We start from the raw sequence: 18,470 nt of genomic DNA, 5'->3' as shown, positions 1-18,470 counted from the left end.
CTTCCGCCATGGCTCCCTGCTTGTTGATTATATGGTGTTCTATAGCTAACATACTCTCGAGGACTAGGAGTGTTAGAATCAAGCATACTTTCCTGTAGACATACAATTATGGGGGAATGCTCATGAATTAGGAGCTTAAGTTCTTCATATTTCGCCCTCAAACCCTGACAGTTCCATTGCAAAATGGAGGAGAAAACTATGGATTATTTCTGGAAGACATCTTGGATGAGGTCTTCCCATTAGCAGTTTTTAATCTAACATTATTACCTGTAGGTTTCTTCAGAGGTGGTCTTGTTATGTTGGGTTTTACGTTGGTGTTTTTCTTTGTATCTTTTTTATCTATTTGTTGAGGGGGATGGTGGACCTCAACTTGAATTTCTGATTTATTCAAATTATCTTCTGGTTGATCGGCAACATCAACAGACAAAACATCATATTTATTTGATGTCATAATTCTAGTATTTCTTATGGAAGGGGGTGAGAGAGATGGAGGTCTCTCTCTTTTACGATTAGTAGGTTGTGAGTTACCAGGTTTTTGTACCTTCCCCACTACAGGTACACCTGATAACTTAGTGTCAGGTGGAATCTCCATTAAATCAGGCAAGGATATGGCCTGGGAGAGGTTAGTACTATCCTTTGTAATGGGGGACAAAGGTTTGATAGTGGTGGGCAATGTCTTTTGGTTGATACTCAGTGATAAATCTTTAGGAGGAGATATTCTTGTCTTATGCAGCACTTTATCAATAGATGGTGAATTCCTTTTTCGAGAACTACCTACAGTAGTAGGTGGGCGAGATGATTCCCGAGGAACTTTTTCTCCTGTTTTTAATGTCTTTGCATAAGTGTTAGATTTATTTAATAATCTCTTGGCATGCCCCACGCTTACATGTTCAATAATTGATTTATTGAAGGCAGCCTCTTCTAACTTATAAAACTGGCAGCTCCTATCATTAGATTTATGATTAGAGTTGCAGTTTAAGCACCTTGCCTCAAATGTACATTCCCCATGGTAAATATTGGAGCAAGTATTACAAATTCTTTCACTATTGCAAACTTTGGAAGGATGTCCAAATTTAAAGCAATTATAACATTGCAGTGGCTTTTGCTTGAAAGGTTGAACTCTGATCCTTTCATTTTCTATGTCTATGTGGGAAGGTACATCGGCATCCTGGAAAGTAAGAACAATCATTGATGTTCCAGGTACTTTATGTACTTTCCACACTGATAGAGGACACATAGTCAATATCTCTTCTTCAGTAAATTCATACAGATCCCTATTAAAAACCACTCCCCTTCCATAGCTGAAGTTTAGATGGGGTTTGATGTCCAATTTTATATCATCATTTACTGTCTTCAAATTGGACAGTATAACAGACTGTGTATATGACTTGGCCTTTATCAGGTAACTTTTCTTACCGAATCGAGATATATCTCCAGGTGCGATCATACCTACCTTCCTCTGAAGAAATTTGCAGACCTTGAAATAATTTTCCGTACCTCCTACAGATTGAGCAAGAAGCCACATTGGTGGTTTTGGCTTTCTTTGGGATGGCATATCTGCCTCTATATCTTTATCAGCCCAGTCTGCTGGTCTGTAGACATCCAGATCTTTAGGTGCCCCATCACACAGAGCACCCTTAACACTCATATTACCTACTTTAATATCAACAATATTACGGCTTGCATTAAATGCTTCCTCATGACAATTAAATGATAACCAAGATTCCCAATTATCATCTTGAAGTTTCATTCTAATTTCTTTTATTAATCCATAACACTCAAATATTTTATGTAGCATATCATAGTTAGTTTCTAATGGGATTTGGGTAATGTGCAGGACATTCAATTTTCCTGTGTTGCCCAAATTACCCTTTTTCCGAGTGTTTAAAGAATAGTCCTTTTTAGTTCCTACGTCGTCAACAGAGTTTTCTTTAAATGAATTGCCAGAGGTCGTCAACAGTGCCGGGGGCGAGTCAGCATATCCAGGGGAGGTGGGGTCATTTTCACAAGAATCCATCATAAAAAAGAAGAGAGAAGAGTGATTTTTTGAAGTTTGATTTACCTGCTTGAGAACATTAAGGCATCACATGTTGGGAAGGAAATTTACACTCTCTCCACTACCGGCACAGTGAGAGTATACTTCCCAGATGGTCCACTCCATACCCTACCCGAAGGATAGCATCAAAACAGATATAGAGGCACAGGTGTAAGCTGAACCCGCCTGTTAGGACCGAGACCAAGAAACTATGGAATCATCCTCCCCATATCTGTAATGACGGGCTTCCGGCCAAAAGCCGAGAGTCCTACCCCAAGCGTTGGATCCCCCTGGATTCCGAAGACCCAACACTTGAGAATAGTACCGCCAAAAAGGTCCAAACCATCTTCGGGATGGCTGAGATCATCCAGTACTCTCACATATAGCTTTGAGCACAAACACCTCCCAACTGTGACACCTTTCCCATTCATCAAAGCAGGCAGCAATACCGGATGTATAAACATCCGCCCAAGTGGCAATAACAGATGTAGAAACATCCATGCCATAAAAAAGAGAGAAAAAAAATAATAAACACACATATATATGTAAATATATACACATACATATGGGAAATTTTACTCATAGGGTTGGGACAGCAACATGAAGGAAAGTTTATAATATTAGGAGAAGGTTGAAGCCATATAAAGAGGAAGAAAAAGATGAAAGAGAGAAATTTAGATTCGAACTGGGGGAGCAATTTCCCCAAGTTCGAGAGCCCTCTTGCCCGTCACCAAGATTCAGCACGGGAATGAAATGCTGTGCTGAAGCTCAATGACTACTTCAAGGCATTCTCTCATTAAGAGGGTCTTAGTAGGTAGGACGTCTTTAATGAGAAAGGTTAGATCAGAAAGAGATGCAGTTCTCTCACTTAATGTGGCCCTCAGGATAGGGCCACTATTACACTAACTCTAGTCCCAGAGGCTATAGCAAACCAAAAAATAACCTTTCAGGTTAGATGGTTGAGGGAACAATCCTCATTGTTCACAGGTGTGGCATAATGTAGGACCTTGTCCAAAGACCATTAGATGGGCTTTAGTGGCGTTGCGGGCCTAAGCCTGCACATGTTATCGGGAATTTATTAAAGATTCCAATCATTAGATCCATTTAAAGGGCATATAGAAGAGGTCTAGTCGGGGCTGACTTGCACAGAGATAATGGTCCATGGATCCAAAGATCCCATTAAGTGACCTCTCTCGCAAAGTCGGCCATACCCTTGGTGCTTACTCAAGGGTTTATATGGAGACAAGGCCGAAGAACTAGCGTTCTCATAGTATTCAAGGATACACTGCCTCCTTCCTCAAAGGCCAACGTGCTGTCGGCCACCAGACCCTGAATATAGGGGTGGACAGAGAAGGACAGGCAGAAGATCATGAGATTGTTTTCGGGCCCTTTTTCTTTACAAAACAATTTACTTTCCCAAGAAGACTCGTATTGTCTTCTCGTTGACTAGACTTGTATTCTTCTAGGAATTCTATTTTGCCCTTAAGATCCCAGTCTTTTTCCTAACCGTTAAGGGCAAGGAATTCGTAAAATGAAGGGATCAGGTGTACTGTGATAAATAGAAGGCAGAAAACTTCTGAACCTCCTGGATAATCCTAGGTGCATACTAGGACTAGCCTCAGCCTCAGTTCCTTCATTACAGGGAACGGGATGTTCTTGGGCTTTCTGGGAGCCAATAGAGCCCCTCTTCCTTGGAAGGGTCTCAGCATGTAGAGGGCCTTCTGGAGGAAATTTTGATGGGCTGAATAGGAGTTCTAAGTCCATCACTTCTAATGTAGAGACATGATGTCTGTTACCTCCATTAGAGGGTCCTCGTATGGGACTAAATAACGAGATAGTATCTTGATAACGCTCATGATGAAGAGAACGATCTGCATCTCGGGGACTTGTCCCTTTCTGGGAGGGAATGGGTCTGCGTCCGTGTACCATTCCAACTCTATTGGGTGGAACCCAAGAAGAGCATCCGTTGTCACCTTGCGGATCATATATAAACGAGCTGCTGATAGGTGCCATTCCCTTAAGGAAGGGATGGCTAGCATTCCCTAATGAAATGAGACGTCCCTTATCCTCGACAGTTTTGACGCCTCATTATCGCTTCGATGCTCCAGATCAAACTGAGGAGGTCCGATCTGTGTGGAGAGAGTTTATCCACCCATTACAGGGCTAAAATGGCCTACGGGTCCGTGACCTTTGGTCATTGTAGGGTAAGTGGAGAGGGAATGACCATCATTGGTCCTATTAGATCTCTTCGAGCGTTTGATGCGTATCTTCTCCAGCCTCTTAGCGCATCTTATAGTTGTGCACGTAGCACTGGGTCTGTCATCATCGTGAACTGGAGAGAGTTCGAAACTTCTCCCTGTTAGTGTTATGGAATCCTGACTGATTACCATAGTCTCTTGACAGACCTTGCGATCTCTTTTAACATCCCCAGGGGAAAAGGGGGCGTTAGGGTGACTACAGGTTTCAATGATTTTTTAAAACATTGAAGCCCCTGAGCTGGAGAGAATCAAGATTCTATTATTTGCATCCTCAATGTTCCAGGGCCGGATCATCTCCATGGATGCTCATAGACAGTAATTTCGGGTGCTGCCCACCCCAGCCTGTCGTCCAGGGCCATCGTTGCCTGAACTCTTTCTAGGCTTGGTTTCGCTTGACTGTCTGCTAATTCCGTAAGGATCCTAGGACTGAAACTAGTCTGACAAGAATCTCGTCCAGGATATACGTTATCTTCCATAAATTGGATCCTAGGTAGGAGGGGAGGGGGTGACTGACTGGAAGTTGCTGATAGACATCTTCCAGGGCTGGCTAGATTGTCAACACCCCTTACTGAATAGGGTCCTTATGTTCAGAAGGATTATCATTCTGAACTTGTTGTTCTATTGGAACTTGTTGCGTGGCGCCAAGTCCAGAATGACTCAGAGATTTCTTGAGTCTTTCATGTGAACACTAAACTGCCTTCATAGGAAATCGATTGACTCTACTTTCCTCACCGCTAGTATGCTCTAGAGCTTTAAGGTATACTCTTCTAGGGGGAATTTGAATATAAGAAGAGTTGAGGAAAGGATGGTGGAGGTATGTCCATTTCCATTCTAGTCTCATCTTGGTTAGGCCTTGGACCCAAGGATCGAAGGTCCAGCGATCCAGGAGGAACTTCCCTCCTACCAGAAGCGTCTGTTTACTTCGCATGATCAGAAGGTGTATAAATCTGACTGTCTGTGGAACAACGGTCATTGTAACTGTGGGATGCAGTTTAACATCCTAGGGAGAACTAAGAAACCCTTCCGTTCTCCTTTCAGGCCATACCTGACTGTCCGCCTATATCAGCTTTTCAGTGTTTCACTGTAATAGAAGATTCCTTTCTATTGCATAAAGCTTAGGATAAGTACGCTGGAAAAGAGGAGAGACACAGACGTGTAAATCCTTCCAGCTAACTGCTGCGGTCTTCCTAATTATTGATTCTAGGGCATCCCCTTTCAAGAAGAGGCCGATGGAAGATTCTAGTCCATAAGGCTAGAGTAGCGCCCTACATCCGGGGAATTAATAATGAGAATCAAGAGGCTGATGAAGCATCAGCGTAAGGAAGAAGGGGGGAAGTGGATCCACCAAATCAGGTAGGTCTCAGCAAGGGGTTGTGCTTAGAAGCACAACGTACTGGAAAACCATTCTATTGTATGGTTATGTACCAAGGATTTATGTCTGTGATATGGTCCTAAACTGCAGGTGTACAGGGTATTGTATACCCCTATACAACTGGCCTGTTACCATCAAGGCTAGTGCTTGGGGGTAAGTTAATTGGCACAGTACTTCAGTACCGATATGGCTAGCAGGTCTTCGACATATCAGTGATTTGTCGGCTGTCAGCGGGTCGCAGACAGACGTCACACCATCCTAGCCAGTATTCAATGTGACTGGGTAGTGGTGAAAACTATACGCATAGTCAGCGGGTCTCTGAACCAAAGGAGACTCCTCGGGCTGTCGGCAGACCGCTGGGAATCGGCGGGCTGTCGATTGAAGGTATACCAACTCATCTATTGACTGGGTGGTGACCAAGGGCACACACTGCCGGCTCTTGGCGGCGGAGTCAGATGTGACAGTGAAACAATGACTGCTGTCGTCGATTTCACTACAAGGTGTGGCTTGAATATGGAGTCTCTGCCCGGTGTTTGTCAGTCGGGGGTACGAGTCCCGCTCAGATTCACCAATGCCGTTAGTGCCTGCAACCTTAACTTGAGAGGCAGGGTTGGGGGTTTAGACCTTAAAACCTTTAAAAGGAGCAGTAAATCGGCATTTTTAGTTATGAGAAAGTGAAGTTTTCGGTCCAATTGCCGTAGAGTTCTCGCATTTTACGGGTTCGCAGTTGAACCGCATTAAAGAGATAACTTTCGAAACGAAACCAACCACAGTTCGACAGCTCTAGACTGCCGTCCTGCAGATTGGGGATTTTGGAAATAATATTGCTGGGGGAACCTGCATATATTATGTCCGTGAAAATGCTCATCTTTATAACTGCGGAAGACTGCAATGCATCATCTGGTGTCCCTCCTGTAAGGAAGGGAGAACAGAAAGTATTCAATTGATTATCGCATCGATAGGCAATTTGCAAAGTTGTCTTTTGACAAAATAGCTTAGGACAGAAAGCTAAAAGAGATAGTGGGAGACACATATCCGTGTATCCCTTGTGAGCCAATGCTGTTACTTCTCCTCAGTCTTAAGGAAATTCCTCCAACCGGGGAATTCCCTGAAGAAAAGGGGGCTCGAACACCTAGGTGTAAGGAAGTGTATATGCACTGTCCCCTTCTATGCTTAACGCTGTGAGGTAAGGAGGATTGATATACAATCAGAGTATCGAAGGAATGTCATTCTTTCGAAATAGGAGCGGTAACAGCAGAAGCTCGCATCCAAGATATGTTGATTAGAAATTATAAGACATATATTTGTCTATCCCAACCCATCTATTCGCTGCAACCTCCCTTACAATATTAAATCAGGAAGTTTCCTGAACAGGGAAACTCAGGGATAAGGGCTCTCCCCTTTAGGGGTTAGAGGCGTCACACCACCGGCCCTTTACGAAATTTAATATTGCAGGGTAAATAGAAACTGATTTCAAATCAGAATATTGATGAAATATTATTCCATTAATATAGAATTGGGTTCAACAAATATCTAGATAGGGACACCCAATATATATTGGAAATAACTACTAGTATAATCTATACGTTAGTTATCCATCTGCCGTATTTACTATACCGCAAATATACTGACTACCTGTATAGACCTATACCGTAGTTCAGCCGGCAGAAAATAAAAGACATATACTTATGCATCCCAACCAATCTATTTGCTGTGACTTCCCGTACAATATTAAATCAGGGAGTTTCTTGATCAGGGAAACTCAGGGATAAGGGCTCTCCCCTATAGGGGTTAGAGGTGTCACACCACCAGCCCTTTACGAAATTCAATATTGCAGGGTAAATGGAAACTGATTTCAAATCAGAATATTGATGAAATATTAATCCATCAATATAGAATTGGGTTCAGCAAATATCTGGGCAGGGATACCCAAGATATATTGGAAATAACTACTAGTATAATATATACGATAGTTATTCATCTGCTGTATATACTATACTGCAATTATACTGATTACCTGTATAGACATATACTGTAGTTCAGCCGGCATATTGCCGGATTAGCTAGCTATTGTCGGAGCATCTAGCAAGCTAGAAAGGAGAGAGAGAGAGAGAGAGAAAGCATGGAGTGAAGGCCCTCTATTACTGTATATGTACACAGTAATAAAAGATGTAAAAGTCTAATTTTACTGCCTTTCTCCGAAAAGAAGGTTCACTTCCATTTAGCCATAGTACTATTGCCGGCTTACTACTGTAGGCCAGCCTCCGGCAGCATAATCCGGGAGCTCACAGAGATTTGTATTACATCTCGAGTACAAAAGGTTTGATAGCTAAAATCATCAGCTAGTATGATGGGGACCCCCGAATGGCCATTCTTAAGTTATGCCATTGGTGCGTTGAGTAGGGGGCGCAGCTTGAACTGCCCCCCAAATCAGGTTTAAATTACATTTTGGAGTACATCAATCAAACCTGTGATAAAAGTTTCGTTTTGGCACTGTGATTACAGATGTGTCATTCTTAAATGGCGCAATTGGTGCAAAACGCATTTAAGAAGGGGTCAAAGGGGGCGCTACAGTCACATTTAAATCACAATTTGAGTACATCAATGAAACTTTGTGGAAATATACCTTAGAGCTTCCTGATGAAGGATCAGTAATTCTTAAGTGTCAAATTTGGTGCAAAACCCATTTAAGAACGACCTAAAGAAGGCGCTATGTTTGTCGCATTTAAAACATGTCTTACGTACATTAATGAAACTTTGTAGAAATATCCTTTAGATCGTTCTGATAAGGGCTCATTAGTTCTTAAGAGTCGAATTTGGTGTAAAAACCATTCAAGAACGGCCTAAAGAGGGTATTATTATTAGCACATTAAAAGGATTATATTCACTCTCTTTAGGGCTACTGTATATATTCATTCATGTCATTTCCTCAACATGTGCCACACCACTCTATTGTAAGCTCTTCTGTTTATCTTATCACTACTGTTGTTTCACTGAATATATAAGCAATACAATTTTAGAAGGATAGTACTAATTGTGCTTTTTCTTTGCAGGGGCTCGTGATTATACAAAATTAGAATTACATAATACAATTATAGTGTCAATTTTGATTTGCATGGAAGTTAGCCTATTAAGAAGGACCTAAACTGGTAAGTTTATATTACTGCCTTGGGCAGAGTAATAGAACACAAATTTGGTAATATTTTGTAAAAGTTTAAATTTTGATAACCTACTATCATATTGAAATCTTTGGTGAGTTTATGGGGTTATTTCTAAACTTAAGGAGCTTTTTTCGAGTTTCTCCAAATTGAGAGCAGAGTGAGTTTTACGCATTGGAGGATTATTAGACGAAATGAAATTAAGATGTCTTTATTCAGTTGTTTATTTTCACATGAAAATTAGTTAATGATGTGGCTACCATATATAGAACGTGTTCTCGTTTATAAGAAACCCCTTTTTATTTTAGATATTATGGAGTCATCTGATCCTGCCAACAATGCTGTTCCTGGCTTCAGGCATTGCATTCTCCATTCTGGGAAGCCCTCGGAGAAGAAACAATGTTGTGATGTTTTACCCTTTTATGAGAAGAACTGGATTACTGTGCAAGCCGCAGCCGAGAAGAGGCGTGCAAAACCTCAATTTCAGAAATCAGTTTATTATGACATTGTTGTAAGGTTACCTGAAAGCCCAGATGAGAATGATGGTTATCATGTATCCTGCTACCAGAAATTCACAGCTGTTACATCCACAACTTCAGGTCCTGGCGATACACCATTTGACGCTAGTGACAGGAGTTTGGTGCATTTACGTTCCAATGGAAGGGTAGATGATGATGCTGAACCCTCATCATCTGGAATTCTTCCTGTCACTTGTCTTTTTTGTAATCAAAAGAGAAAGAAAAAAGGTGGAGCTATTAAACTTTTAGGATCGTGTGAAACATTAGAAGCAGGATGGAGGATTCAAGAGGCTGCTGAACTACTTCAGGATACAGCTATTCTTTCGAAAGTTGTTGGTGTAGACCTAGTGGCAAAAGAAGCTAAGTATCATCATTCATGCAATAGTGCATTCTTGCTTGCAGCCAATAGAACTTCAAGTATTGAACAGAAAGGAGATATTCCACAAAAAAAGACTATAATTGCTGTTAGAAATATCCATGAATATGTTGAGAAGTTTGTAATTGCTAACAAACGTGCAGAACTGTTGACATCTGTGTATGATCGTTATTTGGACTTATGTTCATCAGCTGATGAGTCTCCTGTGCAAAGGCACAGTTTGTTGCGAAACCTACAAAATAAGTTTGGGTCCAAAATCAAGGTTCAGACTCCGGTAGGTAAGAAATTGGGTAGCATTCTTTATAACTCTGTAATTGCTGATGATTCCGTACGCGTGGCTTATGACTACACAGAGTCCGAGGAACGACTCCTCAACCAAGCAGCTGTAATATTGCGAAAGCAGCTGTTAAATGCTCCAAGAAAATATGTACCAGATAATCCAACACTTAATGATATCAGAGACGGGGACACAATTGTACCTCAGGCCGTGATGAACTTCTTCAAAGTTCTGTACACTGGCAACATATCTGACCAATGTGGAAAGCAAATTAAACGTCGTATTGATTCCATAAGTCAGGATGCATTGTTTGTTGTTCAAAGAGGCCGTGCAAAACCAGCAAAACATGTAACTCTAGGTATGGCTATAAGATCTATCACAGGTAGCAAGAAGCTTGTTGAAGTTCTAAATAGGTTTGGGCATTGTCTCAACTATTCATGCTTGGAGGAACTTGAAACATCAACTACTGAAGCCATCCAAGAGAGGAAAGAAGCTTGCCCTGAGGGCACTTTGGCAGAAGCTCCAATGGGACTTGCATTTGACAACTTTGATGAGATGACACAGACGTTGTCCGGGAGCGATACACTGCATGATACAATGGGAATTCTGTATCAAAATTTGCCAGGAGATCATCCAAACAGTCAACAGAGTAATGAAACACCAACACCAGTTAGAAAGACAACACCAAGAGCAAAGAAAGCTTTTAAGAAGAGGTCTCTCACTGTCACAGACACATCTCTTGCCCCCTATTTTGGTGTCCCTAAAATCACTACCTTTACCTATAAAAACACGTCCATTTTTACCTTACCGGATGTTGCAATCACTGCAAGACATCTGGACCTCGTGTGGATGATGAGCCACGCATTTGAGACTGATGCTCTTCCCATGTGGGTTGGTTTTAATGCCATCTTCTACAAGGATCAGCTACCAAAACAAGAAGTGAGATACATGCCAAATCTTAACGAGCCCATCACCAGCTTTTCGGTAGTGCGACAAACCCTTCAAACAACCCAGAAGTGTGCTGAAGAATGCAACCAAGAGTATGGACTGGTTACATATGACCTTGCAGCAGCAAGACCAGCCATGCAAATTCAGGCTGCCGAATCTCCAACATTTGACAATGTTTTCATCATGATGGGTGCTTTCCATATAGAGATGGCATTTTTCAAGGCCCTTGGAAAACTTATAGCAGAATCAGGAGGACCAAACTTGCTAATAGAGACCGGAGTCCTTGCACCAGGTTCTTTGATTGGGTTCCTCACAGGAAAACACTTCAACCGATGCAAGAGGCTCCATCCTCTACTTGGCCTTGCCTTCGAAAGCCTGCATTTCAAGGCCTTTCTAGAGACTTATGACCACAGAGAACTCATACCCTGATATCTACTGTGAAAAAAAATACCAGTAGAGGAGAACATGGGCTTGAGCTGGTGATCAGTACAGATCTTTTTGAAAAATGTTCAAAAGAGTATTCTGAATTCACCAAGGCAACTGTATCAGGAGCTCATGGATACACTGCAAAGTTCTGGATGATGTATGTGGAGTACATTAACATATTTCACCAACTTGAAAGAGCTATCCGGACAAATAACATCGAGCTCTTTATTTTCGCACTAACACCAATCATTGACCTGTTCTTTGCCACAGGCCACATCAACTATTCCCGGTGGTTAACAAAATACCAATTGGACTTATTGAATATTGATGAGACTCATCCCGGCCTTAGAGAGATACTTAATCAGGGTGTATTTACAGTCCGAAGAACAGAACATGATTTCAGCAGAATTCCTGTAGATTTGACACTGGAACAAACTATAAATGCCGACGCCGCATCTCGACTGACAGGAATAACCTCTTTCACTAATGACTACTCCGCTCGCCTCAGATGGATGGTAACGAAGGCTACCCGAGCATCATTCATTAGTCAGCTGCAAGAGATGACAGGATTGATTAGCAAAGAAGATGTCACTACAGAACTTAAGCCAAGACGAATTCAACGTGACAATGAGGATCTTCAGAAAATCATCAGACAAATCATAGATACTAACAATCCATTTGAAACCCAAGAAGCTTCACAGGTATTGTACAATATTTCCACAGGAAAAGGTACCAGTGATGAAATCTGTGAAAGCCTCCTCAATGTACCAACCAAAGGAAAAGTGAGACACAAGGAATTCATCCAGGCTTGCGTGAGTGATCCAAATAAGTTTGAAAGCCCATTGAAGAAGGAAAAGTTGAAAACCTTTGTAGATGGCTGTGCAAGCAATCACCTGACAAAGAACACGAAAGCTGCAGTACTTAAAGGATCACGTGATCTGATGGGACGTCTCCTCGTACTATCCACCAAGAAGAGACTTGACATGCAGCATATTCTCCAGTACCCATTGATCCCAGTACCTCTGTCCTTGGCCAGCCCTGAAGAAGTAATGGCAAAGACCAATAAGAGTGCCCTCTTTAATATATTGGAGAGTAAAGTGAAAGGTCTTGAACAGCAGCCAAAGGAAGTCAGTGCTTACATCATAGATGGGCAGTTTCTCTTACATAGCTTGCCACCAAATTTGCCCCCCACATACGGAGGGTTAGCCAGATGTATTCTTACCCAGAGTTTAATAACGTCAGCCAAACGCATACACATAGCCTTTGATGACTATCCACAGCCTTCAATAAAGGACACTGAAAGAGACAGACGGGGGTCTGACAACAGAACCTTCATCATCACAGGGTCAAAGCAGAGACGAGTGCCAAGAAATCTAAACGATGCCCTAAAGTCCAAGTCCTTCAAGAAGCAGCTACCCCAGTTTCTTGCCAATGAATGGCAAGACTCTTCGTATGCTAACATTTTTGGGGATCGTGAAGTCTTCCTAGATGTCTTAGGGGAATGTTATAAGTTCCAGGTGACAGAGGGTATGATACAGCGAAACACAGTGGATGGCCTAAAGAACAACCATGAAGAGGCCGACACAAAAATTTGTCTGCATTCCTTATCAGCTGATCGTGAGAATGGACACATTGTGGTCAGGGCATCCGACACAGACATTGCAGTGATATTATTGTACCACTGCAATAGATTTAAGTCAACATTGTGGATGGATATTGGAACAGTTTCAAAGAACAATCGTCGTTACGTCTGCCTGGCTGCAATATGGAAGGAACTAGGATCAGATCTTTGTGCAACGTTGCCAGCTTTCCATGCCTTCACGGGATCAGACTATACATCGGCGTTTGTCAGAAAAGGGAAGGTCAGGCCTCTCCAAATTCTAGAAAAGCAGCCTGACTATCAGAAGACTTTCAGAGTAATGGCAATGCGCTCTAAAGTTTCTAGCACGACAAAAGAAGCTCTTCAGAGGTTCACAGCCACAATGTATGGGGCTGAAGATAGAGCAAACACTAGGCTAAATGAATGGAGGTATGAGAAGTTTATGAAGACATATGGACCAAAGGGAAATGGAAAACACCTACTGGCCAATTTGAAGGGCATAGATGCAAGTGGACTACCACCTTGCGAAGACAAGCTCAGTCCTCACATTAAGCGTGCCTCCTTTGTTGCTAACATGTGGGCAAGAGCAGATCAAACTCATATAGAGCAGCATCCCTCTGAAGAAAATGGCTGGCAGTTGGTTGATGGTCATTACAAACCGGTTTGGTTCGAAGGGGAGCAACTCCCTGAATGTCTTATCCCAGAGACAGAGGATTTAGAAGCATTGGATAATGAGGAGGAGGATGACCTAGACATTGCATCTTCTGATGAAGATGGGTGTTGTGATGAGGATGACTAGACTCTTGTAACAGAAAAGCAGGCCGAGATTATAATTAACTATAGCCTAAAGTAAATAATAGTTGAACTCATGAAAATAAGCATATTCACATATATCTTTCCTAACAGAGAGAGAGAGAGAGAGAGAGAGAGAGAGAGAGAGAGAGAGAGAGAGAGAGAGAGAGAGAGAGAGAGAGCGGTGTGTGTGATTCATCAACAGTTTTGATGTTTCCTCTTATAAAAAAGTGATACAGGTATGTGTACACTAATCGATATGAGTGTGTCTATGAAGAGGCATTTTTATTTCAAAAAGCATAATCACTTGCAAATAGAGATGTTAGTGCCTGATCATCCCCTGTAGCAGCATATTATTAGATAGCAATGTTTTATCATATCTACTACTGCTGCTACCTTGCAAAAGGTGTGAAACATTAGATTTAAAAAACTAATGATTAATGAGTTAGGTAAGTTAGATATTAAATTATGATATTCAGGTAAATACCATAAATGGATATCAAATAGTAAACAGTATTGACATCTACTCTATTTCACTCTTCATTAGTGCCACTTTTCTTATATCCAGTCTTCAACTGTGCACCTTTTCTTGTATGAATAAATAATTGAATATATAAATTTGAAGGTCTTTTGTTCTTATATATCATATATATTCTAATCCACCATGCGCTAATATAGCAATCTCTTTAGGCTGTTCTTACATGATTTTGCACCAAATTCGACACTTAAGAACTGATAATCCATTATCAGAAAGGTCTAAAGGATATTTATGCAAAGTTTCAGTAATGTACGTAAGACATGTTTTAAATGCGCCAAAAATAGCGCCTTCTTTAGGTCGTTCTTAAATGGGTTTTGCACCAAATTTGACACTTAAGAATTACTGATCCTTCATCAGGAAGTTCTAAGGTATATTTCCACAAAGTTTCATTGCTGTACTCAAATTGTGATTTAAATGTGACTGTAGCGCCCCCTTTGACCCCTTCTTAAATGCGTTTTGCACCAATTGCGCCATTTAAGAATGACACATCTGTAATCACAGTGCCAAAACGAAACTTTTATCACAGGTTTGATTGATGTACTCCAAAATGTAATTTAAACCTGATTTGGGGGGCAGTTCAAGCTGCGCCCCCTACTCAACGCACCAACGGCATAACTTAAGAATGGCCATTCGGGGGTCCCCATCATACTAGCTGATGATTTTAGCTATCAAACCTTTTGTACTCGAGATGTAATACAAATCTCTGTGAGCTCCCGGACTAGCATGAGTACAGTCAGCATACTACCTACTGAGTCAGTATCTATCTGTGCCGGTCTACTGCCGGCCAAATCAATACGCCGACAACAGATACTGTGGTTAGCAGTTCAAGGGAGAACTGGAGAACCTTGGTGACAAAAGGGGCCTCCCATCCACAGCCGCCAAAGCCGCTGGAAGCCGGCAGTCGCCGACAGCCGTCATGGCCGTTGGCAGTCGGCAGTCTCCGACAGCTGATGACTGAGGAGGGGGGGGGGGTCTGGGCGGCCCCGGCAACCCACCTGGGTTGCAGGACTCCAGCACAGGAAAGACAATGGCTCGGCCATCGTAAAAGAACAGATAGGGGAGGGGAAAGGGTCCTATATGAGGTATAGGAGGAACCGGCAATGTTGCCGGATCTACAAACCTTGAAGAAACTCTGTTTCAGTACCGGCACGACCACAAGCGGCAGGAGAATCATTTATTCTCCAGCTTAGGAGGTGCTAATACAGTTAAGGGGATGGCAGCTCATGCCGTTCCACTAAACAAGGGAGAAACAGAGTTCCAATGCCGGCGCCATCCTAGGCCACAAGAGTATACGACTCTAGAGCCTAGGGTCGGCGAGCATAGGACTAGTCTACTAGACCACAGGGAGAAGGTGGCGGTAACATTCGACCACTTCAGGTGTAGTCTAGGGAGGGCTAGCCTCCTATGCCGGTAGTTCCGGCGGCAAGGGAATGCAATCACCCCGCCGAACAACTGCCGACAAAGACTAAATACTCTGAGGTTCTGATCGAATCCCAAAACTTGCCGACGGCCGTTAAGGGATGAGACCGAAAACTCTAGGCTAGTCATGCCTGAATTCGAAATTCAAGGCCGACGCAGAGAGTTGTAGCCTAAGGTTACTCTCAGAGGGAAAAGAGATTACCCATAAATCTCTAGTGAGATTGATGATGGTTAATATAATTCCAGGAGATATCGATCTCCAGGAATGATAACCTATACACAAGGGTAACCGGGGAAATGACGAAAGTATATGTTTTCTAGGTTATGTTACCCAGACATGACGAGATTTCGGTTACCTAAATCACCAAAACTCTGACATATACGATCGCCACGGAAAGGGAAAAATATGCTTATAGATATCTTTACAATATATAATGACTAAATAGCTTTCATAACAATGAATAAGCTATTTACACCGGAATATCGTTCTGCTAACTAAATAGCACATGTATCAAGAACGACAGCGCCATGGCGACATCGGCGATCGGCAAAGATCCACACACAAGAAATACACAATTTCATTGCGAGGCTGCGACGGAGCAGCAGCAACAGCTGAGGAAACGACGTCACGCTGCGGCTGCAAAGACTGAAAGTCTAGTGACTGACAAACAACAGCCTGAGTTGATTGCCGTTCGACATCACGTCGAGACTGCATTGACTGCAGGGTCTGAGCAGGAAAAACAACTTCTGACTGCGGTGACAGACGCTCAACGTCACGTCGGGGCAACGGAGCCGGTCGACGAACGTCAGTGCGGGGCTGCGGTGACAGCTGCTGAACGTCGGTTCGAGACTGCGGCAAAGGGGGTTCCACGTCACGTGACTGACGTGAATGACGTGAATGACGAGGAACACGATCAGCATCGCGTTTAAAAGCACTAGAAACGTTAGCGCTAACATCATACGGACGAGAAAACACTCGTTTAGGCGGCTGAAGGCCAGAGTCACGCTTATCGTACTGGCGAACCGCAAGCAAAGGATCATCGCGAACCTGTTCATGCTCGTAATCTTCCATAAGGGAGGAAAGTTTAGACTGCATGTCCCGCAGGACAACCCACTTCGGGTCAACGGGAGTCGGAACGGGCCGTGACGTCGGTAACGTCTGCGCAGGCAAAACATTGCCCCTACCGAGACCCTCGGACTCCGTGTTACGTTTTCGCTTAACAGGAGAACAGCCATCCGATGACTGCAAGTGGTCAGAGCTGCCCCAATGGCTACAGCCAGGACACTGGACCTGTCCTGAAGGGACTGACTTGCGCTTTAAGGGCCTAGAAACCTTGCGCCAAGGTTTCTTATGCGACAAGTCGTCGGAGGACGAGGAGAACTTAGTCTCACCCGTCTTATGGTAAGGACATTCTAGATGAGAAACGTCTGATACCAAAGAGGGAACGTCTGTACGTCGGTTTACACCTCTCGCCCCCTTAAGTCCTACGACATTCCTTCTCCCTGGTGCAGGGGAGCCTGAAAGAGGTCTCGGACTAGGGGAGCGACAAGCACGAACAGACGAACCCTCGGTCGCAACACTAAACACATTTTGCGCACTCTCCACTTTACCACTTAGATTTTCTGCTTTACCACTTAGACACTTTAACAACTTAACATCGGACATAAGCTGGTTCCTGTCCGAGGCTAAGGATTCAACCTTTTCACCTAATGCTTGAATAGCTAAAAACATATCGCGCATTGAAGGTTCATGAGTGCTAATAGGGGGTTCAGGAACTACCACTACAGGGGAAGGATTAGGTTCAGGGGCATGGGAGGAGGAAAATTCCAAAGATCTAGACGAACTTCTCCTCACCCTATCTCTTTCGAGCTTACGAGTATACTTTTCATACTCTAGCCACTCGAATTCCGACAAGACCACGTACTCCTCACACTGATCTCCTAATTGGCAGGATTTACCCCGGCAATTAGAACAAACAGTATGAGGGTCGATAGAGGCCTTTGGAAGACGTTTGTTACAATCTCTCGCACACTTGCGATATACAGGAGAAGGGTCAGCCATTATGAACAACCAGAGAAAATCCAAAGTAAAGCCAAGTTCATCAACAAAAAAACACAAGCAAAAAAGGGTTTCAAGAGTTTTATTGAAGAAACACACCAACACAGCGAAAGCCAATAAAACAACCAAAACAAAGTACTTCACCAATTCGGTAGAAAACTCGAGGTCTAAAGCGAGCGGAACCAATGTTGTCGGTGACACCGACAGAGAAGAACTGGAGTGGTTGAGAAGTATATGCGGTATCTGGCCGATAGTCGGCGCTGGTGGGCACACCCGTAACCTTCATGGCGATCGCTCGCGAGTTTTTGGAATCTGTCGGGCCGTCGGAGACGTCAGCTATTTATATATTCACCGGCTAAGTTTAATATTTAAAAATACAAATTATCTTCGAATTTGTCATTTGTTCCGTAACCGAAATACAAACCACGCTATTTACATTGGGTGACTTACCCCTTAGGAAGGGTGGAAAGTCCGCAGCCTTACTGACTTCGGCTTGCCCGGGGGCTCAATCCCTCAGTGAGCAGCACTAGAGAAAAGGAGCCCCTGTACCTCACAAGTTCCTAGCATCGCTAGGAACGAGTGGCCTACATAAGCAGTGTGTGGAGGAGAGTGTGACTCGTCCTATGAAGTTGACCTTGAGACCTTCAGATAGGAATTCTAGGATAGGACGTTCCCAATACCACCTCATCAGGGT

At 43.0% G+C, this 18,470-nt stretch overlaps 1 protein-coding gene across 3 annotated transcripts in view; it reads right to left on the bottom strand.

Moving 5' to 3' along the window:
- Positions 1-18,470, bottom strand: part of mRpL13 (mitochondrial ribosomal protein L13) — a 386,598-nt gene that overhangs the window by 295,096 nt on the left and 73,032 nt on the right. The gene's annotated exons all lie outside the window — the stretch shown is intronic.

Source organism: Palaemon carinicauda, chromosome 5 (assembly GCF_036898095.1).
Source record: "Palaemon carinicauda isolate YSFRI2023 chromosome 5, ASM3689809v2, whole genome shotgun sequence".
Lineage (NCBI taxonomy): Eukaryota > Metazoa > Arthropoda > Malacostraca > Decapoda > Palaemonidae > Palaemon > Palaemon carinicauda.
Note: the sequence above shows the minus strand (reverse complement) of the source record. Positions and strands in the feature narration are given on the sequence as shown.